The sequence below is a fragment of the Schistocerca piceifrons genome, chromosome 3 (assembly GCF_021461385.2).
Source record: "Schistocerca piceifrons isolate TAMUIC-IGC-003096 chromosome 3, iqSchPice1.1, whole genome shotgun sequence".
NCBI classification, from domain to species: domain Eukaryota; kingdom Metazoa; phylum Arthropoda; class Insecta; order Orthoptera; family Acrididae; genus Schistocerca; species Schistocerca piceifrons.
This window is the reverse complement of record NC_060140.1, coordinates 926078747-926102909: the sequence shown is the minus strand read 5'-3', so window position 1 is coordinate 926102909 and position 24163 is coordinate 926078747. Positions and strand designations below refer to the sequence as shown.

Sequence of the window (24163 nt, the reverse complement as noted above, 5' to 3'; positions counted from 1 at the left end):
TTTGACCAACATTGTATCAACAAGTGTGTGCATTTGATTTCTTTGTTATTGTAATTATGAAATTTTTTTTTCAAATCTGTATTGGCCACTGCCCAAAACAATTTGTAAAATTTTTTGTGGGGAGCATGGGGGCTATGTAAGTAGGCTGTTTAAGTTTTTATATTGGTAACGCCACGTAGCGCTCTGTATGTGCTGTGTGCAGTCTGTGGCTGGTTTGCATTGTTGTTGGAATATCTGCCATTGTAGTGTTGGGCAGCTGGATGTTAACAACGCATAGCGTTGCGCAGTTGGAGGTGAGCCGCCAGCAGTGGTGGATGTGGGGAGAGAGATGGCGGAGTTTTGAAATTTGTAACACTGGATATCATGAACTGCTATACACATTATGACTTTTGAACACTATTGAGGTAAATACATTGTTTGTTCTCTATCAAAATCTCTCATTTGCTAACTATGCCTATCAGTAGTTAGTGCCTTCCGTAGTTTGAATCTTTTATTTAGCTGGCAGTAGTGGCGCTCGCTGTATTGCAGTAGTTCGAGTAACGAAGATTTTTGTGAGGTAAGTGATTTGTGAAAGGTATAGGTTAATGTTAGTCAGGGCCATTCTTTTGTAGGGATTATTGAAAGTCAGATTGCGTTGCGCTAAAAATATTGTGTGTCAGTTTAAGCACAGTCATGTATAATTCTTCTAAGGGGACGTTTCACGCGTTAATATTTTGCATCCGTGACTTATTAAACTGATTGTTCGGTAATTTTCACATCTGTCAACACGTGCTTTCTTTGGGATTGGAATTATTATATTCTTCATGAAGTCTGAGGGTATTTCGCCTGTCTCACACATCTTGCTCACCAGATGGTAGAGTTTTGTCAGGACTGGCTCTCCCAAGGCCGTCAGTAGTTCTAATGGAATGTTGTCTACTCCCGGGGCCTTGTTTCGACTTAGGTCTTTCAGTGCTCTGACAAACTCTTCACGCAGTATTGTATCTCCCATTTCATCTTCATCTACGTCCTCTTCCATTTCCGTATTATTGTCCTCAAGTACATTGCCCTTGTATAGGCCCTCTATACAGGGTGATTCAAAAATGCATGTAAATATTTCAAGGGTGTATTTGTGAGGTAAATATAAGACAAAAATGTTCTATACAATTTTTTCCATACTTGGCTTATTACAGAGTTATGAACAAAACAGGATAATACATTCAATACAACGTAAGGTATTTAATTCCCAGAGTTCACAGTTTAATTACAGTGCATTTGGACTAACAACGCAAACTGATAAATAAACGTGACGTAACAAACTGAAACAATTCCTCGCGAACACTGTATTAATTTAGGTCCTGTTGATTGAACTACAGCAATGCACAATAACTAAGGAAAATTGAAGCGTTTTACAGACTGTACTGTACTGTACTGTATTTGCACAAATCTTAATGCAATGCATGTTCAAAATGCTGTCCCTGAACTTGCAGACAGACCCGTGCTCGTCGCATCAATGATCTCTGCACATTACACAGTCCGTTCAACTCTCCACGAATAATTTCACAACCACCTTCAATTCTTTGTTGTAGCACTTCTCTGTTCGGTACTGCAGAAGAATACACCAATGTCTTTAGTCGGCCCCATAAATAAAAGTCTAAAGGGTTCAGGTCAGGTGATCTGGCTGGCCAAGCAATTGGTCCTCCGCGACCTATCCATCGATGTGGATACGCAGAATTGAGGTACGCCCTTACGTTGCGGCTGTAATGCGCGGGAGCACCATCGTGCATAAACCACATGGTGGCTCGTGTTGCAAGAGGGACATCCTGTAACAATCCAGGCAATTCTCCCTCCAAAAATTCGCAGTACGCGTGCCCATTCAGCCTTGGAGGCAGAACATGAGGTCCGAGTAAGTAATTCCCCACAATACCACACCAAATGTTTATGGAGAATTGATGTTGATATCCACGCACAATTCTCGCGCCAGGATTCTCGACAGCCCACTGGTGCATATTATGCGAATTGATTACACCCGCACGAGTAAACATGGTCTCATCTGTGAATAATATCCGCCGAATGAACATTGGATCATTCAAATGACGCTCTTGTAACCACTGGCAGAATTGCTGACGGCGAGGATAGTCTTCAGGTGTCAATTCGTGCACTTTTTGCAGGTGAAATGGATGCAACTGTTGTCTCCGAAGCAGCCGCCATACAGTAGATTGTGGAAGTCGTACAGCTGCACTAATTTGTCTCGTACTGATAGATCGATCTTGGTCTACCAGGTCCAAAACATGTTCCTCGACGTTCACTGCATGCTCAAGTGGTCGACCTGAATGTGGCCCAGGACGAATGCCATACTCCCGCATACGTCTGTCCACAGATACAAACGTCTGATGACTTGGTAACCGTCTTCCTGGAAACAGCTCACTGTACCTTCGTCTTGCTGCAAGTGCATTTCCATCTGCTGCACCATACACAAGGTGCATATCAGCATACTCACTGTTTGAGTACATCATGTGCACGAAACCTTTAGCCTTCCGACGATGAATGAACGACAGGACGTACTTTTCCGTTACCAACAACATCAGCGCCATCTTCCGTACAGTAGGAGTAAACATCACGTGCAAACAAAAACAAACACTATTCATGCAGTTTCGAATCAACTGTTGGGAGATACGTATGTGAATTACGTACCAGAATATGGCATCCTGCTGCTTGCACTGCCGTCGTTTTGATACGGACATGACTTTCGTATTTAACGATAACTCTGGAATTAAACGTTTATGGAAAAACATTTATAGAACATTTTTGTCTTATATTTACCTCACAAATACACCCTTAAAATATTTACATGCATTTTTGAATCACCCTGTATAATCCCTCCACCTTTCTGCTTTCCCTTCTTTGCTTAGAACTGGGTTTCCACCTGAGCTCTTGATATTCAGACAAGTGGGTACGCCAATGGAAATGGTGAGAGAGTCTACAAAAATTTCCGCCGTCAGGAAAGCTGATGTAGGAGGGATTCGTACGGGATTTTTCCGCAGAGTATCTGCTCCCTGGCCGGAACACGGGGCAGGCGGACTGCTCCCTCGCACACGGCTATCGCCACTCGCGACCTGGAACGGCCGCAGGGCGACTCTTCGCGAGGCCCGCGTGCCGCAGCGGCGCTGGTGCGGTGGTCTGGCCACCTCGCCCCTATCTGGGGTCAGGCCCCAGGGTCCGGCCGCCGGCGCTCCGGCGCCACTGCCCGCTGCTGCCGCCTTACAAAACACGGCGCCGCCTGCCGGCGCAGCCACTGTACCACTTGCCGCGGCAGCCGCCACATCAGCCGCGAAACAACTGCAACACGCGCCGGCCGCTCAGACCCCGGAAGCGCGTCCTCCAACTGTCCGCTGCACGGAACACCAGGTGCCGCGCTGCGTCGTTTCGGCCATTGGAGACGTCTTTCGAGTACCTGCTATCTGAAACGGGAACGTCAGTGCAGGTTTCCAGTTCTCATCGCACCAGTTGAAGAGCTTTCTCCGAGCTCACCTAACACGCAGCTGCCGTGTACTGTACAGGTCAGTTCAATAAAATTATTTTAGATAATCATCGTTTCATCCCACACCTGCATTCTTCCTGTTACATTCCTGTTGTACACCTCCAGGTGCATTACATATGGGTTCATATCGCTCTGAGCACTATGCGACTGAACATCTGAGGTCATCAGTCCCCTAGAACTTAGAACTACTTAAACATAACTAACCTAAGGACATCACACACATCCATGCCCGAGGGAGGATTCGAACCTGCTACCGTAGCGGTCGCGCGGTTCCAGACTGAAGCGACTAGAACCGCTCGGCCACAGCGGCCGGCCAAGTGCATTAGAGATTTCGCCTACATCGACATACATACTCCGCTGCCCCCTATACGGTGCATGGTGGAGGGTACCTTGCACCACTTCTAGTCGTTCACCTCCCAGTTCCACCCGCAGATGAAGCGAGGGGAAAACGACTATCTATACGCTTCCGCACTAACGCTAATTTCTCGTATCTTCGTGGTCCTTACGAGAAATGTACGTTCGCGACAGTAGATTCGTTCTGCAATCTACCGAAAACGCCGTTTCTCTCAATTTTCCCAATATCGTTTCGCGAAAAGAACAGGGATTCCCATTTGAGTCTTCGAAACATCTCCGTAACACTTGCACGTTGGTCGCATCTACCGGCTACTGATCTAGCAACACGCCCCTGAATTCCTCTGATGTCTTCCTTTAATCCCAATCACTCGAGTAGTCCTCTTTTTTTTTTTTTTTTTTTTTTTTTTTTTTTTTTGATGAGAGGTGGAGCCCCTCCACGCCCACACCGGCATGATGGCCAACTCAATAGGTCTACTGCCATCTCTGCATAAGGGGTTATTGTATTCACTAAAGTGAGGTGTCGCAGGATGTGGGTACTGCGATGTTTGCGTACGTCTGGCGGCTCAGGTTAACCATTAATATGCGCTCATCTGGAGATAGGTTGAGTCGAAGTCGAACGAAGGGTACCGGTTGGAAGGGCAGAGGGAAAAAAGTGCCAAGGGAAGAAAACCTCTGCGACAGTTAGGTCGGGTGGTAAGAGCAGTAGCGGATATCTTGCTGCCTACGATAGGTCGTGCAAGGGTAGGCTTTGTTAATAGTGGGTATGATGCATGTCGATACCTTTGACGTTGTGCGGGGTGCCGGTGTAGAGCTCTCGTTCAGCGTCAGCAGCCTGCGACAGTTAGGTTTACTACCGTTTTTGTGCCCGATAGGTCATATATCGGATGCATAGTGTAGGGTGATGTTGGCGGTTTGTTTGTGCGTCAGTGGGCGAGCTCGCCGGTGTCCATGCTGTGGCCTGTTGGTCGGCAGTACTCTATACGCGGTCTCCTTCATAGACGAGCTACAGTTTCCTAGCATTCTTCCAATAAAGCGAATTCAACCGTACGCCTTCCACACTGCCGACCCTACGCGCTTGTTCCATTTCAAATCGCTTTGCAGCGTTACGCCTAGATATTTAATCGACGTAGCTGTGTCAAGTAGCACACCACTAATACAGCATTCGAACAATACGGAATTGTTTTTCCTGCTCATCTACATTAACTTACTACTTTTTATATTTAAAGCTAGCCGCCATTCATTACGTCAAATATAAATTCTCTCTAAATCATTCTCTACCCTCCTCTAATCACTCAGAAGGCACTTTCCCGTACACTACAGTCTCATCAACAAAAGGTCGCAGATTGTTGCTCATTTTATCCGTCACGTCGTTTATATATACACTACTGACCATTAAAATTGGTACACCACGAAGATGACGTCCTACAGACGCGAAATTTAACCGACTGGAAGAAGATGCTGTGATATGCAAATGATAAGCTTTTCAGAGAATTCACACAAGGTTGGCGCCGGTGGCGACACCTACAACGTGCTGACACGCGGAACGTTTCCCACCGATTTCTCATACACAAACAGCAGTTGACCGGCTTTTCCTGGTGAAACGTTGTTGTGGTGCCTCGTGTTAGGAGGAGAAATGCGTACCATCACGTTTCCGACTTGATACAGGTCGGATTGTAGCCTGTCGCGATTGCGATTTATCGTATCGCGACATTGCTGCTCGCGTTGGTCGAGATCCAATGACTGTTAGCAGAATATGGAATCGGTGGGTTCATGAGGGTAATACGGAACGCCGTGCTGGATCCCAACGTCCTCGTATCACTAGCAGTCGAGATGAAATGAATCTTATCCGCATGGCTGTAACGGATCGTGCAGCCACGTCTCGATCCCTTAGACAACAGATGCGGACGTTTGCAAGACAACAACAATCTGCACGAACAGTTCGACGACGTTCGCAGCAGCACGGACTATCAGCTCGGAGACTATGGCTGCAGTTACCCTTGACGCTGCATCACAGATAGGAGCGCCTGCGATGGTGTACTCAACGACGAACCTGGGTGCACGAACGGCAAAACGTCATTTTTGCGGATGAATCCAGGCTCTGTTTACAGCATCATGATGGTCGCATCCGTGCTTAGCCACATCGCGGTGAAAGCACATTAGAAGCGTATATTCGCCATCGCCATACTGGCGTATCACCTGGCGTGATGGTATGGGGTGCCATTGGTTACACATCTCGGTCAACTCTTGTTCGCATTGACGGCACTTTGAACAGTGGACGTTACATTTCAGATGTGTTACGACCCGTGGCTCTACCCGTCGTTCGATCCGTGCGAAACCGTACATTTCAGCAGGATAATGCACGACCGCATGTTGTAGGTCCTGTACGGGCCTTTCTGGATACAAGAAATGTTCGACTGCTGCCCTGGGCAGCATATTCTCCAGATCGCTCACCAATTGAAAACGTCTGGTGAATGGTGGCCGAGCAACTGGCTCGTCACAATATGCCAGTCACTACTCTTGATGAACTGTGGTATCGTGCTGAAGCTGCATGGGCAGCTGTACCTGTGCACGTCATCCAAGCTCTGTTTGACTCAATGCCCAGGCGTATCAAGGCCGTTATTACGGACAGAGGTGGTTGTTCTGGGTACTGGTTTCTCAGGATCTATGCACCCGAACTGCGTGGAAATGTAATCACATGTCAGTTCTAGTATAATATATTTGTCCAACGAATACCCGTTTATCATCTGCATTTCTTCTTGGTGTGGCCAGTAGTATAGTCGGTGCTATCATACGACGGCTTCGAGCCACTCACTCGTCTGAGAACCTACTCCGCATGCTGACAACTTCGTTAACAGTTTGCAATGGGGCATTCCCTAGGATCAGCTAGTTCTCTGATGTCGTCTACCCATCTTCCTCCAGGTAGTTGAAATTAGAAAAGAGTATTCACATTTAAAAAAAAAGGCTATTATACAGCACATTCACACAGAATTTCAACAGAAATTAACGGTTCAGACGCCGCCTGCTTTCTTCAGGTCACAGGACGGAAACAATACTTCAAGCAAGGTCGCTAACACACACTTGTGCGGTAGCAATCGATTTGTACGTTGACAGTGCGCGTTGTTTGGGACTGAACTACTGCTTCCGTCGTATGCTCTGAAGATGCTCGGTAACTGAGGCGGGAAATAAACCTTTTTTTAAAAAGTATTTCAACTATCACTGTCGTATCCAATACGAGCGCATTGTCTTTCTTTCCAAAAAGTTTCCTTGACATCCTTTTCCTTCAGTTCCTCCTCCTCTAATTCCCGCACGCCTGCATTTCGATTAACTGACTGTTGCTGGGACGTGCCCAACTCTTACTTTTCTCTTACCTATTTATTAAATTTTCTTCCAGTACTTGCTTGCAATTCTCACGATAAATCTTACTGTTCCCCAATAATCAACTCTGAACATTTTGTACGTTTTGCACCTTCAGGTTCCACGTCTTATTGGAATACTTTATAACTCTATGGGCCCATTATGGCCAGGGGATATCGGCTGGTTAAGTAATTGTCAATGTCAACAAAATTCACCAACAGCCGTGTACTTTAAGATATTATTTTATTTTATTGTGAAGGCTACCAATTTCGGTATTTCATTGTCATCTTCAGGCCCCATACGCATCTATCCAAATAAACTACCTTTTCGTATAGCGCCTTAAATCTCTGGATATCGTGAATTCAATCGTAACGCCGTCTCCGCTATACTGTAGCAGTTATTTCTGTCGTGGTCCAAGTTTCATCGAGTTATGTTACTTGGCAGTGACACATCATTCGAACGTTAGTTTCGTGCTTAAGTTTTGCACATCAGTGTTTATACGTATGGCAGTGAGGTAAAGGGATTCCCAATTTGATTCCCAATTGGAATTTTTCTTACATTCATGAGTAACGTCTCGAGATCAGTCAGAACAGAAGGATGGGAACTATTCTTTATTTACTTCTGGGACAATATGTCCCATACAAAATTGAAAACAAAGTGTATGTGAAATTGTATTTGTTTGTAACTATACACAGAAAAAGTCTGTCTGTGACTTTTCGACTCGAGCAGTCTACGTTTAACGCCGAAAGAATACTACTTACATTCATCGGTCCCTGTTCAGTTTCTCGCAAAGTCTAAAGAAATGTACCCCTTCTTTCCCAGGGATCTTGTAGTAAACTACGTAGAAACATACGTTTAAATTTTACAGAAAATCGCGCACGAGCCACTTAAGGCCTTGAAATCCTCTGCTTTCTCGCTCTAGTAACATACGTGGTTGTACATTGCTTATCTTTCTCGCAATAAGTCGCGACCTCTCCGATATCCGATTTTTCGTTACGCAAACATGAGACCATATGACGCAACAGACAAGTCGTTGAGCTCCATGGTCCATTCAAAAGATGGTGCGTGTTTGGCAGCGTTAAAAGATGTGTGAGATACTATTACTCATTCTCATTATAGTACAAGGTTTGTGTGGCAGCGTGGACCTGCAACCGATGGTAGAGCAATAATGTTGTTTAGTGTTCGAAAATCCACTCTCCGTAGTCGAGGTCGCTGACACATGCTTATGAAGTGACACTCGACTGGGATGTTCGTCGGTTCAATCCTGGTGGTCGAAAATTTTAACTGACATTATTTTGTCGGCAGGAGAAAGTATGTACAATGAAACAGTAGATCCAGTTATTATGGACGAATGACAAGAGGCTTTGAAAGGCATGAAGAACAGTAAAGCTATTGGAATAGATGGAATAAATGCACAGCTAATTAAATATGGAGGGTTACCACTAGATAAAAGGCTTTTACAATTAATAAACCAATGTTTGCCGAACTGTAAGATCCCAGACCCTTGGTATACAGCAGAAGTAATCTCTTTTCAAAAGAGGGAAACGTAATGATTGTGAAAACTATCATGGCATCAGTCCTTTAAACACTGGCTACAAACTGTACTCATAGCTAGTCAATAACCGCCAGAAGACTATCACAGAAGCTATTATTTCTGAAGAACAAAATGGTTTAGGTGAGGTCGTTCATGGACAGACAATGTGTCTGTAATTCAAAAATGATAGTGATTCACTGAGAATGTAGTAATGTAGTACAGAAACCCATATAGCCTTTATCGACCTTGAGAAGGCTTTTCATCGTGTGAGCCGTGATAGCCTATGGACGATTATGTTTGAATGTGTATATCCTTATCCCCTAACAGAGGTAGGGAAAAGTCTTTACAAAGCAACACGCATTGTAATAAACACAGGTATGGATCGAGTAGAAGAAGCAATTATTATCCAATGCGCTAGGCAAGGGTATGGACTATTACCTACCCTTTTTAATACTTACACTGACTACATTCTTCGCAAAGCGAAATGTAAGGTAAACAAAGGAATTAAGATAATGAATAAGAAATACCTTAAGGTACTTATGTTTCCTGATATCGTTATTATACAAAAGAATGAGAGTGACCTCCAAAGAGCAGTATACTAGCTGAACGAAATTTGCAAGAAATACAACTTTAAAATTTGCAGCAACAAAGCAAAAATAATGGCATTCCGAGGAAAATATCCAGTCAGATCAAAAATTGTTTTCGATAGTTCAGTTTTAGAACAAATGTCAAAAATCTCTTATTTAGGCATTTAGGCTATGCTACAAGTATTGACTTTGACCTTGGCATTGAAAATAAAATTCACAAACCCCAAACTGTCTGTGGTACCAGCAGCAGAACATCGGGCCATTTAGTACATAAAAGAAACCATTATGAAATACTATAAAGTAATGGCTGTTCATGTGTTATACTATGGCAGCGAAAGCTGGGACACCACAAAACAACAAGAAAATAAAATTCAAGCAGCAGAGTTGGGCTTCCTAAGAAGGACGAAGGGCTGCACAAGAGGAGATATGATTAGAATCGGAGGTATTGGAACAGAATTAAATATTTTCAAAATGAATGAAAAAATTCAGAAATATCGTGGAGATTCGAGACAACACCTCAAGACGATAGCAGGTCACAGAATTCTTCAGAAGATCCTGAAATACAAGCCGAAGGAGAAAAGAGATATTGGAAGAACTCGAAAAAGATGGGAATGATTTTTTTTGTGATTTCATAATAGGCAATAGCCTGTAAAGATGATGATGACGATGATGATGATGACCTGTCTTTGCTCCAGTGTCCTAGATTAAACTCCAACCCACTCCGCAATGTTTCATGATGTGAGGCGTTTGACACTGTTTGCCCCGCGGGGTAGCCGCGTGGTTTGAGACGTCTTGACACGGTCCGCACGGCTCCCCCAGTCGGAGGTTCGAGTCCTCCCTCGGGCGTGGGTGTGTGTGTCGTCCTCAGTGTAAGTTAGTTTAAGTTAGGTTAAGTAGTGGGTAAGCTTAGGGACCGATGACCTGAGCGGTTTGGTCCCATAAGACCTTACCATAAATTCCCACTTTCCATTTGACACTGTTTATGGTGATCCGTCCGTCGGATGGGGACATTAAGCTTGACCGCCCCCTCCCGGTAATATTCCAGACGGGTAGCTTTTTTGTGGTATCCCAGGTTTTGCTCCCATAGGATAACACAGGAACAGCCATTATTTTATAGAATTTCGTTATGCTTTCCTTTTGTAATTTACGGCCCAATGTTCTGCTAATAGTACCACACACAGCTTGGAATTTGTGTATTTTATTGTTGTGGGTGAAATGTTTCGTGAATAATCTAACAACAGAATCTCAAAATTAGTGTACAGGCACTTATCACAGTGATCCATACGACACAGATACACGCTTTACACTTCATAACAGGTCGGATGAAGGCCACGGTAACATCTCTGCTAGCACCTTCCCTAGAATGGCGATGAAGGATAGTTGCACCTACTCCCCTACGTCCATTACCTGAGGATGGAACCAGTAATGTACCAAAAGTACTGTATCAACGGCGCAGCGCTTGTGCCTTTCGGTGAATCGTTGCTTTTATTCCTAAATGCTGAATATGGGGCTACTTTGACTCTGAGTGTTCAAGATTTCAGGATGATTAGAAAAAAAAAGAGAGACCGTACACTCTCAACACGTTGTTGGAAAGGGTACACATTATTCACGTGACATTTCACCCACAACAGTGTTAAAATATGATATTAAGTGACTGAGGGAAGATCACAAATCAGACTGGGGAAGCAAGGGGTAAGGTTACCAACTGTGTACGTTTCAAGCGAACCGCTTCATTATTTGTACCAAGCATTTCAAGAAACCTAAGGAAAACGTAAATTTCGACCGCTCGACTTTGATTTGAATCATTGTCCTCTCGCATGCGAGTCCAGTGTCTGACAGCCGCGACAAGCCTCTCGGTAAGGTATTGTAAAAGTTCTGAAACCAGAGATATGCATTTCATCAAAATGAAGGTAACTAAACTGAAAAATTATTCCATCGTAACAAAATAACCAAAATAGTTAATACGTTATCCGGTCACATGTAGCTGACGTACGTGCATAAGGTAATGTGGCGTAAATTGTAGAGAGCTTTTTAGCCATCGCTTACATGACTAAGACAGAGCTGTGGTGAGGTCAAGGAGTGAACGTGGGGTCTGAAAATCCACTCCCCAATGAATCCACGCTGTCGGGTGGCCGGAATGTAAACCAATATTGTTCTGAGCGTTCTATAGGCAGTTTGTCGGGAAACTGAACCTCCTGAGATAAATGTGCACTCTGCAGAACATTATCTTGCAGACATCTTTGCATTTCGTCCTGTTATTAATGTTGGTATTTTCGTTATTGTGTCGAAATTGCCCTCAGAGTGTTGAAATTACCCTTCACGGAAAATCCAGAGCTGCTGAGACAGTTCAGACTATATCTGATATACTTCATGGTGCCCGAGAGCTCTGCCCTTAAAGCAGGGTCCAGGTAGTGTTCTGATCATGTTTTACGTTATACTCTTTATCAAGAAAGTACACCTTGCTTACTACGAAAGTATAAACATACCTGAGGCTTTGGGTCCTTTGCCCTACTTTCGTGCCGGCCAGAGTGGCCGAGCGGTTCTAGGCGCTTCAGTCTGGAACCGCGCGACCGCTACGGTCGCAGGTTCGAATCCTGCCATGGGCATGGATGTGTGTGATGTCCTTAGGTTAGTTAGGTTTAAGTAGTTCTGTTCTAGGGAACTGATGATCTCGGAAGTTAAGTCCCATAGTGCTCAGAGCCATTTGAAACTACTTTCGTCATGTCTGTATACTGTGTTCTTAGAGAACACTCCTTTCCTGTCCGAATTATACAAATCCGATTTCCGGGAAAAATCTTTGTTGTTACTTACAGCGAGTGTTCACCCCCCTCATTCAAATTTTCCGCTTCTCTTTCTCTGTCATCGAGCGAGATGGCACACTCGGATGGCATTAGGGAGGACGGTGGTCCAAATTCCCGTCCGGCCATCGACTTATAGGTTTACTGTTGTTTCCTAAAGCACTTAAAGCAAATTCCGGGATAGTTGCTTCGGTACTTCCCTCTCCACACTTCTCCTATCTGAACTTGTGTTTCGGCGCTGATGACCATATCGTCGACGAGTCGAGACGTTAAGTCCTAATTTTCGTTCCTTCCTTCCCCTTCTCTTGATCTTTCTTAACTTCGGTACACTACCGTGATCGAGTTCCTGTAACTCAGGTTATCAGAGCAAAAGATAGAGCAGAAACACACGAAGCTAAACGTAGGCGGCGCCTCGGGGTAGAAAAGACCAACCCCAAAAGATAAAGCAACAGTACTGTCACCACAACGGTATCATCAGAGAACCGCTGGAAGCTACAACTATGAATGTCCGTACACAGAGTAGAAAACAGCTCTGGCGTACTGTGTACCCTGTACTCCCTGCTTGATCTGTTTATATACGGTGGCAAAAATAAAACTGGCCTCGAACATACATTCTAACATAAAGAAAACGGCACATCACGGTGGAATTATCCGAATGAGGCGTATATACAGGGTGGTCCACTGAACGTGACCGGGCCAAATATCTCACGAAACAAGCATCAAACGAAAAAACTACAAAGAACGAAAATCATCTAGCTTGAAGGGGGAAACCAGATGGCGCTATGGTTGGCCCGCTAGATGGCGCTGCCGTAGGTCAAACGGATATCAACTACTTTTTTAAAAAAAGGAACCCCCATATTTATTACATATTCGTTTAGTACGTAAAGAAATATGAATGTTTTAGTTGGACCACTTTCTTCGCTTTTTGATAGATGGTGCTGTAATAGTCACAAACGTATAAGTACGTGGTATCACGTAACATTCTGCCAGTGCGGACGGTATTTGATTCGTGATACATTACCCGTGTTAAAATGGACCGTTAACCAATTGCGGAAAAGGTCGATATCGTGTTGATGTATGACTATTGTAATCAAAATGCCCAACGGGCATGTGCTATGTATGCTGCTCGGTATCCTGGACGACATCATCCAAGTGTCCGGACCGTTCGCCTGATAGTTACGTTATTTAAGGAAGCAGGAAGTGTTCAGCCACATGTGAAACGTCAAAGGGCACCCAGGTAGGTGTTTTACCTGCTGTCGCAGCTAATCCTCACATCAGTAGCAGAAAAATTGCGTGAGAATCGGGAATCACAGAAACTTCGGTGTTGAGAATGCTACATCAACATCGATTGCACCCGTACCATATTTCTATGCACCAGGAATTGCATGGCGACGACTTTGAAGGTCGTGTGCAGTTCTGCCACTGCGCACAAGAGAAATTACGGGACGATGACTGATTTTTTGCACGCGTTCTATTTAGCGACGAAGCGTCATTCACCAACAGCGGTAGCGTAAACCGGCATAATATTCTCTATTGGGCAACGGAAAATCCACGATGGCTGAGACAAGTGGAACATCAGCGACCTTGGCGGGTTAATGTATGGTGCGGCATTATGGGAGGAAGGATAATTGCCCCCATTTTATCGATGGCAATCTAAATGGTGCAATGTATGCTGATTTCCCACGTAATGTTCTACCGATGTTACTAAAAGATGTTTCACTGCGTGACAGAATGGCGGTGTACTTCCAACATGATGGATGTCCGACACATAGCTCGCGTGCGGTTAGCTCGCGTGCGGTTTAAGCAGTATTGAATAGCATATTTCATGACAGGTGGATTGGTCGTCGAAGCACCATACCGTGGCCTGCACGTTCACCGGATCTGACGTCCCCGGATTTCGTTCTTTGGGGAAAGTTGTAGGATATTTGCTATCGTGATCCACCGACAACGCCTGACAACATGCGTCAGCGCATTGTCAATGCATGTGCGAACATGACAGAAGGCGAACTACTCGCTGTTGAGAGGACTGTCGTTACACGTATTGCCAAATGCATTGAGGTTTATGGACATCATTTTGAGCATTTATTGTATTAATGTGGTATCTACAGGTAATCACGCTCTAACAACATGCGTTCTTAGAAATGATAAGTCCAGAAAGGTACATGTATCACATTGGAACAACCGAAATAAAATGTTCAAACGTACCTAAGTTCTGTATTTTAATTTAAAAAACCTACCTGTTACCAACTGTTCGTCTAAAATTGTGAGCCATATGTTTGTGACTATTACAGCGCCATGTATCACAAAGCGAAAAAAGTGGTGCAACTAAAACATTCATATTTCCTTACGTACAACACGAATATGTGATAAAAATGAGGGTTCCTATTTTTTAAAAAAGCAGGTGATATTCGTTTGACCCATTGCAGCGCCATCTAGCAGGCCAGCCATAGCGCCATCTGGTTTCCCCCTTCAAGCTAGACAACTTTCGTTCTTTGTAGTTTTCTCGTTTGACGCTTATTTCGTGAGACATTTGGCCCGGTTACGAACAGTGGACCACCCTGTATAGCGATGTGATGTGCATACACAGAGAAACAAATAACTACAATTTTAGATAAATCTGATGATTTATTCAAGAGAAAAAAACTTCGCAAACGGGGCATGTCACCATTGATGCACCTTTGATATTTGTGCAAGTAGTTATTCGGCTTGGCATTGATTAGTAGAGTTCTTAGAGTCCTCAGAAATATTGTGCAAAATTCTGTCCAACTGGGGCGTTACGTCGTGAAAATCCCGAGGTGGTTGGAGAGCCCTGCCCATAATCCTCGAAAGGTTCTCAAGTGGAGAGAGATCCGCCGACCTTGCTAGCCATGGTAGGGCCTGACAGGCAAGAAGACGAGCAGCACAGACTCTTGTTGTGTGGGGGCGGGCATTGTCTTACTGAAATGTAAGCCCTGGATGGCTTGCCATGAAGGACAACAAAACGGGGCGTAGAATATCGTCGACGTACCGTTATGCTATGAGGGTGCAGTGGATGACAACCGGAGGTGAAAAGAAATGGTATGGAAAGAAATGTTAGCGCCTGTCCGGGTGTCTCCGAAACGTCTACGGCCTGGAATCTCATTGACTGGAGCAGAATTGTCTTCATTGATGAACCCTTCTTCGAAATGAGTCCCGATGGTCAGCAAAGAAATGTCTGGAGACCCCCCATACGTTTGGATGCCAAGTGTCTACTTAAGCACCTTAGTGAAAATAACATACTGTCAAAGTCACAGTTTGGGTTTCTTAAGGGTTCTGATATTGAGAAGGCTACTTACAGTTACAGAGAAAATGTCCTTAATTCATTAGACAATAAATCAGAGGCAACTGGCATATTCTGTGACCTGTCAAAGGCTTTTGACTGTGTGAATCACGGAATTCTTTAAAGTAAATTAAAATATTATGGCATCACTGATGGTGGTGCAAAGTGGTTTCAGTCATATCTTACTAATAGAAAACAAAGGGTGTCATTCTGTAACACTTCAGCAGTAGGCAATCAGACATCATCTGGCTGGGAAGATATTATATGTGGTGTTCCCCTAGGTTCCATTCTAGGTCCACTACTTTTGCTTGTGTATATTAATGATCTGTCATCTGTTACATTACCAGAGGTCAGGTTTGTCTTATTTGCAGATGATACAAACATTGCAATAAATAGTAAATCAAATATAAATTTAGAAAGGGCAACTAATCAAATTTTTACTGATATCACTAAGTGGTTCACAGCCAATTCACTGTCATTAAACTTTGAAAAGACACACTATAAGCAGTTCAGAACTTCCAAGAGATTTCCTTCTAGTTTATGTATAAAATATGATGACATAGAAATAGGAGAAGTTGAGAGTGTAAAATTCTTGGGACTCAACCTGATTATAAATTCAGTTGGACGCGACATACTAACGAACTGCTCAAGTGCCTAAACAAGTATGTGTTTGCAATGCAAATGATGTCAGACATAGGAGATACAAATACAAAAAAACTGGCACATTTTGCTTATTTTCACTCCATTATGTCATATGGTATCATATTTTGGTGTAACTCCACAAACTGGGAAAAAAGGTTTAGACTACAGAAGCATATAATAAGAGTAATGTGTAATGTAAATCCAAGAACATCATGTAGAAACCTATTCAAAGAATTGGGCATACTAACCACAGCTTCTCAGTATATTTATTCCTTAATGAAGTTTGTTGTAGATAATACATCTCTTTTTTCCAACTAACTGCTTGGTATACAGATCAATACTAGGAATATGAACAATATACATAAAGATTTAAAATCACTTACTCTTGCCCAGTATTCAGCAACACATATTTTCAATAAGTTATGAGCAACCATTAAGAGTTTAGTTTCAGACAAGGCACAATTTAAACATAATTTAAAAGAATTTTGGGTGGCCAACTCCTTCTTCCCATCCATGAATTTCTCAACAAGTGCAGTAGACCATTTTAATGAAAATTTATTATACTTTAGTTTTTGACAATACTTGGTTGTAAGAGCCAAGTAACTACATACTGTGTGAATAATTGATGTATGGAAAGCAGATGTAAATCTTAAGTCTGTAAACAGTGGAAGTTTAATTTTTAATCTTGTACATAATTTGACTGTTCTTAACTGAGGATCAGTGAAACGAATAATTTACTTTAACTTTTGACAATACTTGGTTGTAATAGCCAAGTAACTAGTTACTGTGTGAATGATGGATTTAATGAAAGCAGATGTAAGTATTAAACCTGTAAATATTAGAAGTTTAATTTTAATTCATGTACATAATTTTACTGTTTATTGACTGAGGATCATTAAAATTAATGAAACTTAAGTTACAATTACATTTTTGTAATGTGTTTATCTGACATGTTCCACACCCAGGAGGATCCACTCTTTTGTAGGTCTATGGAATTAATAATTAATCTAGTCTAATCTAAAACTGTCTGTAGCCCGCCACACAGGCCAACAACTAATTGTGATTGTTTGGAGCGCCATTTCCTTTCATAGGAGGACCCCTTTGATAATCATCCGGGGCATCCTTACAGCAAAGCGGTACGTCAGCGATATTTCGTGGCCCGTTTTATTATCCTTCAAGACAAGCCATCCAAGGCTTACATTGCAGCAAGAAAATGCTCGCCCGCATACGGTGAGAGTTTCTACTGCATGTCTTCGTGCTTAACAAACCCTATCTTGGCCAGCGAAGTTGCCGGTTCTCTCCCCAATTGAGAACATTTGGAGCATTATGGGGAGGGTCCTTCAACCATGTCGGGATTTTGACGATCTAACGCTCCAATTTGACAGAATTTGGTACGATATCCCTCAGGAGAACAACAAATTAATCAATGCGAGGCCGATAAACGGTTTGCTTAAGTGTCAGACGTGGACCAATACGGCACTGAGTTGCTCATTTTGTGAAGCCCTTTCTCTTGAATAAATCATCCAATTTTTCTGATATTGTAAGCATTTGTTTGTCTGTATACGTACATCATATCTGCCGATTTCCGTGCCATTCGGATAGCTGCTTCGTGGTGCTGGAGGTCAACGTGACTGTAGCGCCAAAGGGGCTGGCTCCGCAACACGAGGCAATGGAAGAAATGGGGATGTGTCAATCAACGAGTAGTTAGGGTGCACTGTGGTGATGTCTTTCATTACGTTAGGGCCCGGAGACAACATTTGGAAGACCTCACACGATGAAGAATCATCGGAAAACTGTAACAAGGACGAAATGTGACGAGTGTAACCAAGTAGTTTGGTGTTGCGTACAGCATTCATGACACACGTAAAGTGTCACAGGTAGCACACAAATGCATAGGAAGGAGATATTTGAGTTTTTAGTGTAAACACTTTATTACACAGGCATATTAAATACAGAGGCTGTACACCTCTTTTAATTTCGTGTTTATCGATCGAAACACAAAAAATGGCTCTGAGCACTATGAGACTTAACATCTGAGGTCATCAGTCCCCTAGAACTTAGAACTAATTAAACCTAACTAACCTAAGAACATCACACACATCCATGCGCGAGGCAGGGTTCGAACCTGCGACCGCAGCAGTCGCGCGGTTCCGGCTGAAGCGCCTAGAACCGCTCGGCCACTGCAGCCGGCTCAATTGAAACACATTTTCATTTTCATATTTCATGAATCATATCTATCATAGGAGCTGCACTGTCGATCTATTTCAAGCACCATAAGGAGAAAGCTATAGGCTATAGACTTTGCTTGTTTATAGTAGCAAAGTACACTTTCCGTGGGTAATAATTAACCAATGGAAACAGCAGAAACCTGTACACCGGTTACGGAACTGCGGGCTTTCACACTAAAAGGCGATTTTCTAGCAAACAGCTTGCATGCATGCTGTGGTATAGAGGCGTCATGTTGTCGCAACGTTTCGACGAGTTGCGTTCTCGTCATATTGAGGTGAAGTGTCGGGTTCGCTTCCAGTTCGTTCCTTTTCAGCTGCTGGACCGCACATCCTTTGCTGATGGTCCAGTGGGTGCGCCAGCTGCGTGTCTCCAGAAAAGATGTCACGACGTAATTGACGGAAAGTCATCGAGTAAAACAGAAGTGATTCCTGGCGTTTCTCAAGGTAGTGCTATGGGCCATTTGTTGTTCTTTATCTATAAAAACGATTTAGGAGACAATCTGAGCAGCCGTCTTAGGTTGTTTGCAGATGACTCTGTCGTTTATCGAGAATAAAGTCGTCAGAAGATCAAATTAAATTGCAAAACGATTTAGGAAAGATATCTGAATGGTGCGGAAATCGGCAGTTGAACCTAAATACCGAAAAGTGTGAGGTCATCCACATGAGTGCTAAAAGGAATTCGTTAAATTTAGGTTACACGATAAATCAGTCTAATCTAAAAGCCGTAAATTCAACTAAATACCCAGGCATTACAATTGCGAACAACTTAAATTGGAAGGAACACGTAGAAAATGTTGTGGGGAAGACTAACCAAAGGCTGCGTTTTATTGGAAGGACACTTAGAATATGTAATAGATCTACTGAGGAGACTGCCTACACTACGCTTCTCCGTCCTCTTTTAGAATATTGCTGCGCGATGTGGGATCCTTACCAGATAGGACTTAAGGAGTAAATCGAAAAAGTTCAAAGAAGGGCAGCACGTTTTGTATTATCGCGAAATATACGAGAGAGTGTCACAGAAATGATACATGATTTGAGCTGGACATCATTAAAAGAAAGGCGTTTTTCGTTGCGACGGAATCTTTTCACGAAATTCCAATCACCAACTTTCTCCTGGAATGCGAAGATATTTTGTTAACACCGCCCTGCATAGGGAGGAACGACTCCCAAGGTAAAATAAGGGAAATCAGAGGTCGTACGGAAAATATAGGTATTCGTTCTTTCAGTGCGCTATACGAGATTGGAAAAATAGAGAACTGTGAAGGTGGTTCGATGAACCCTCTGCCAAGCACTTAAATGTGATTTGCAGAGTATCCATGTAGATGCAGATGTAATTGTAGACCTGCGCGAAGGGGTGGGCGGGGTGCGAGGGAGTGGGGGTGTTCGGGCGTCGAGTCATCAGAACACTCCTGACGTTCTTTTGCTAACGCCCCATCGCATGCAGAGCTCAGGTGGAAACATCTGTCCCAGTCGGCAAGATCGTGACGTACTCTTATCTCCATTGGCTCCCTGACAACCGAATCCCAGAATCCGTTGGCGTGACATAACAACTTTTCCTATTCAAAAACAAACAAGTTACCTTCCTTAATATTATACTCAGTCTCGGAAACTTCGCCTGAAGATGGCTAGTAGGAAACTCATCGAAACGTTGCGATATCACGACCCTACGACTCGGCTGATAACCCGAGAAGATTTCATCAGTGAGTCTACTGTGTTCATCAATATGGTCTGTTGTTACTGTTGATTGATATCACCAAGACTAAGCATTGCAAAAATGTGAGTGTGTGTGTGTGTGTATGTGTGTGTGTGTGCGCGCGCGCGCGAGTGAGAAGGAGAGGGAGAGAGGACTGAGAGAGAAATGGATAAACGAGAGAGAGAGAAGTTTAAAAAAAAAACATTTATACGTAGATTCAGTTGCCAGACAGACGTAAAAGCGTCTGCGCATTTGATGGCACGTTGTTTCGAAATCTCGCTTGCGTTAAACGTGTCAGCGAAACTGAAGCTTGTGTCAATAACCGCAACTTCTTTTCGCTTGCAGTTTCAAAACTTCTCTATGCCGCAGCATATGTGCAAATTTTTTGCTGGAAAATTGCCTTTTAGTGTGGTAGTTTGCAGATCTGTAGTCAGTGTATAGATTGCTGCTGTCATCCTTGCGTAATCATTACCCACGGACAGTGGTTCAAATGGCTCTGAGCACTATGGGACTCAACTGCTGAGGTCATCAGTCCCCTAGAACTTAGAACTAGTTAAACCTAACTAACCTAAGGACATCACAAACATCCATGCCCGAGGCAGGATCCGAACCTGCGACCGTAGCGGTCTTGCGGTTCCAGACTGCAGCGCCTTTAACCGCACGGCCACTTCGGCCGGCCACCCACGGACAGTGTTCTTTGCTACTATAAACAAGTAAAGATGGCAGTACTCTCCTCGATCTAAAACTCTCTCCTTCTGCTGCTCTAAATAGCTCGACATTGCAGTTTGTATTGAAACGCACCCTTAGAAAAATTATAAATGACTGTGCTTAAACTGACACACAATATTTTTAGCGCAACGCAATCTGACTTTGAAAAATCCCTACAAAAGAATGGCCCTGACTAACAATAACCTATACGTTTCACAAATCACTTACCTCACAAAAATCTTCGTTACTCGAACTACTGCAATACAGCAAGCGCCACTACTGCCAGTTAAATAAAAGATTCTAACTACTGAAGTCACTAACTACTGATAGCCATAGTTAGCAAATTAAAGATTTTGATAAAGAACAAACAATGTATTTACCATAATAGTGTTCAAAAGTTATAATATATATATCAGTTCGTGACATCCAGTCTTACAAATTTACTCTCTCTGATGGACACACGTCCAGATCATCCGCTCTCAAAACTCCGCCATCTCTCTCCCCACATCCACCACTGCTGGCGGTTCACCTCCAACTGCGCAACGCTACGCGCTGTTAACAGCCAACTGCCCAACACTACAATAGCGAATATTACAACAATGCCACTCAGCCACAGACTGCACACAGCACAGCCAGTGATTTTCATACAGAGCGCTACGTGGCGTTACCAATATAAAAACCTAAACAGACTACTTACAGTATGATAGATACGATTCACGAAATATGAAAAAATGTATTTCAGTCGATAAACACGGAATTACGAGAGGTGTACTACATTTGTATTTAATACGTCGGTGCAATCAAATGCTTACACTAAATTCTCCACCTGCTTGCTGTGCGTTTATGCGCTTCCTGTGATACTTTATATGGGCCACGAATGCAATTGGGTGCAACGTCGTATGTCTTACAGAGCATGACTACATTAAACGTTGGTCTACCTCATATTGCAACATCAAAATACTTAAATCAAGAACAGGCACCTTTAGTAGGTTCCTTTTCATAATTTTTACAAAGGAACAAAACTACTCTATGGGACAAGTTTATAGATTTTTTTTTGACTGAACTTGTTACTCCCATAAGATATGTATCGAAAGTATAGATTCGAACAGTGAGTATTTATCTGACCGCAACAGATATCATATTAATTATTATACTGAATAGTTTCGTTAGTCACGTGCGCGAATTCTCAGAATTGTGGAAATTACGTAATAATAACATGAGATAGAGGTAATTATTAAAACTTGACTTAGAACGTAGTAATTTACTGTCATTGCCCTGGTGTAACGCGTCACAGGTTTAAAGCAACGCACGCACCAGCATCAGTGTGAAGTGGTCTGTAATAATCATTGTAAGCTGTTTGACTGGATGTATGATCAAAATCGCAATGTGGAAAGTTACCACATCGCACTGGGACAGTAAGAGCCATATAGATGACGAAGGTGAAAACTGTTACATGACGGAAACAATATTCACACTGGACTAAAACATACAAAAATAAAAACATGCACGCTAGCACAGTCATCAAACACGTTGCGAGCTGTTACTGGTTCCACTTTCCTATTTTGTGAGCGTGCTTGGGCTGTCGGCGTTCATCTCTTTCTATGATTGTATGTAAGGGAAACAGGAGCCGAGCAGTGGTTTAAACCACTGACGTATTGGCACTACGGTAATGAAAGTAAGTTACTAAGTTTTAATTTGTGTTTTAATGATTCTCTTTATGTGATGCTGTTGTTGTTGTTTTTGTCTGTAGACTGGTTTTATGCAGCTGTACTCGTTAATAAATCCTTTATAGGCTCTTCGTCTCTGATTAACCGCTGCAACCTAAATCCCTTTGAATCTGATTTCTGTGTTCAAGGCTAGGTCTGACATAAAAAATTTTTACTTGTTAAATTTACTTGTTAAAGTACCAGTTTGACTATTCCTTGATGTCTCAGTATAAGTCCTGTCAACTGATCCACTTTTTTTACTTGAGTTCTCCCATAAATTTCGTTTTTCCCCACTTACCTTCACTACGTCCTCATTAGTTACTCGATTCACCCGTCTGCTTTTCAACATTCTTCTGCAGCACCACATTAAAAAGCTTCCATTCTTTTCATGTCTAAACCGCTTATCGTCAATGTTTCACGTCCGTACAGGGATAGAATCCAGACAAATACCTTTAGAAAAGACCTCCTAACATTTAAATTATATTCGACGTTAAAATTTTTCCCTTTAGAAAAATACTGTTCTTGCTGTTGCCAGCCTGCATTTAATTCCCTCTCTAGTTTGTCTATAGTCAGTTGTTTTGATGCCTACATAGCAAAACTCAATCTTTTAGAGTCTTATTTCCAAATCTAATTTGCTTAGCATCGCTTAGTTCGAATACATTCCCTTGCCCTTGTTCTATTTCAGTTGATGTTCACCTGCTAATCTATTTTCAAGTCACTTCACATGCAGCGCGGGATTAGCCGAGCGGTCTGAAGCACTGCAGTCATGGACTGTGCGGCTGGTCCCAGCAGAGGTTTGAGTCCTCCCTCGGGCATGGGTGTGTGTTGTTGTCCTTAGGATAATTTATGTTCGCTAGTGTGTGAGCTTAGGGACTGATGACCTTAGCAGTTAAGTCTAATAAGATTTCACACACGTTTGAACATTTTCACTTCACATTCCTCACAGCTGCTCTTCCAAGCTTTCTGCCGTTTCTGGCAGAATTAGTCATCGGCAAACCTCCAAGTTTCTATTTCTTCTCCCTGAGCTTTAAGTCCTTTTACTTTACTTTTTGCTGGATGTATTGAATTACATTTTGGGTAACTTAGTGCCCTGCTTCACTCCCTCCGCACTCCGTGCTTCCCTTTAGTGTATTTCGACGCTTACCACTGCAATGTGATTTCTGCAGACGGTGTAAATAACCTTTCGCTCCCTGTATTTTATTCTTGCAACCTTGAAAACTTCAAAGTCTGTAGTCCAAGTTTTCTCTAAATCTACATATGCTACGAACGCAGTTTTATCTTTTTACAACCTCTCTTCTTAGACAGGTAGAAGGGCCAATCTCGCTTCGCGTGCTTCTATCTTTCTCCGGAACCTAAACCGATTTCCATTCCTCTGTTAATACCCTGAGGTTAAAAAAGTCATGAGATACCTCCTAATATCATGTCAGAACTCTTTTGCCGATTGTACTGCAGCAACTTGTCGTGGCTTTGAGTCAACAACTCGTTGGAAGTCCTCTGTAGAAACATTGAGCCATATTACTTCTATTTTTTTTTCAGTCGTCAGTTCTGACTGGTTTGATGTGGCTCATCAAGAATTCCTCTCCTGTGCCAACATCTTCATCTCATAGTAACAGTTGCAACCTACATCCTCAATTACTTGCTGGGTGTAGTCCAGTCTCTGTCTTCCAGTGCAGTCATTACCCTGTACAGCTCCTTCTAGTACCGTGGGATCTATTTCCGGATGTCTTAACAGATGTCGTATCGT

The 24163-nt window shown here is 43.0% G+C and overlaps 1 protein-coding gene across 1 annotated transcript in view; it reads left to right on the top strand.

Moving 5' to 3' along the window:
* The first annotated feature begins 3231 nt into the window (after positions 1-3231).
* The window catches only part of LOC124787653 (facilitated trehalose transporter Tret1-2 homolog), a 66496-nt gene continuing 45564 nt past the window's right edge, over positions 3232-24163 (top strand). Inside the window, exon 1 of the mRNA XM_047254452.1 lies at positions 3232-3536. The gene's annotated coding sequence lies outside the window, so the exon portion shown is untranslated. The remainder of the gene's footprint in view (positions 3537-24163) is intronic.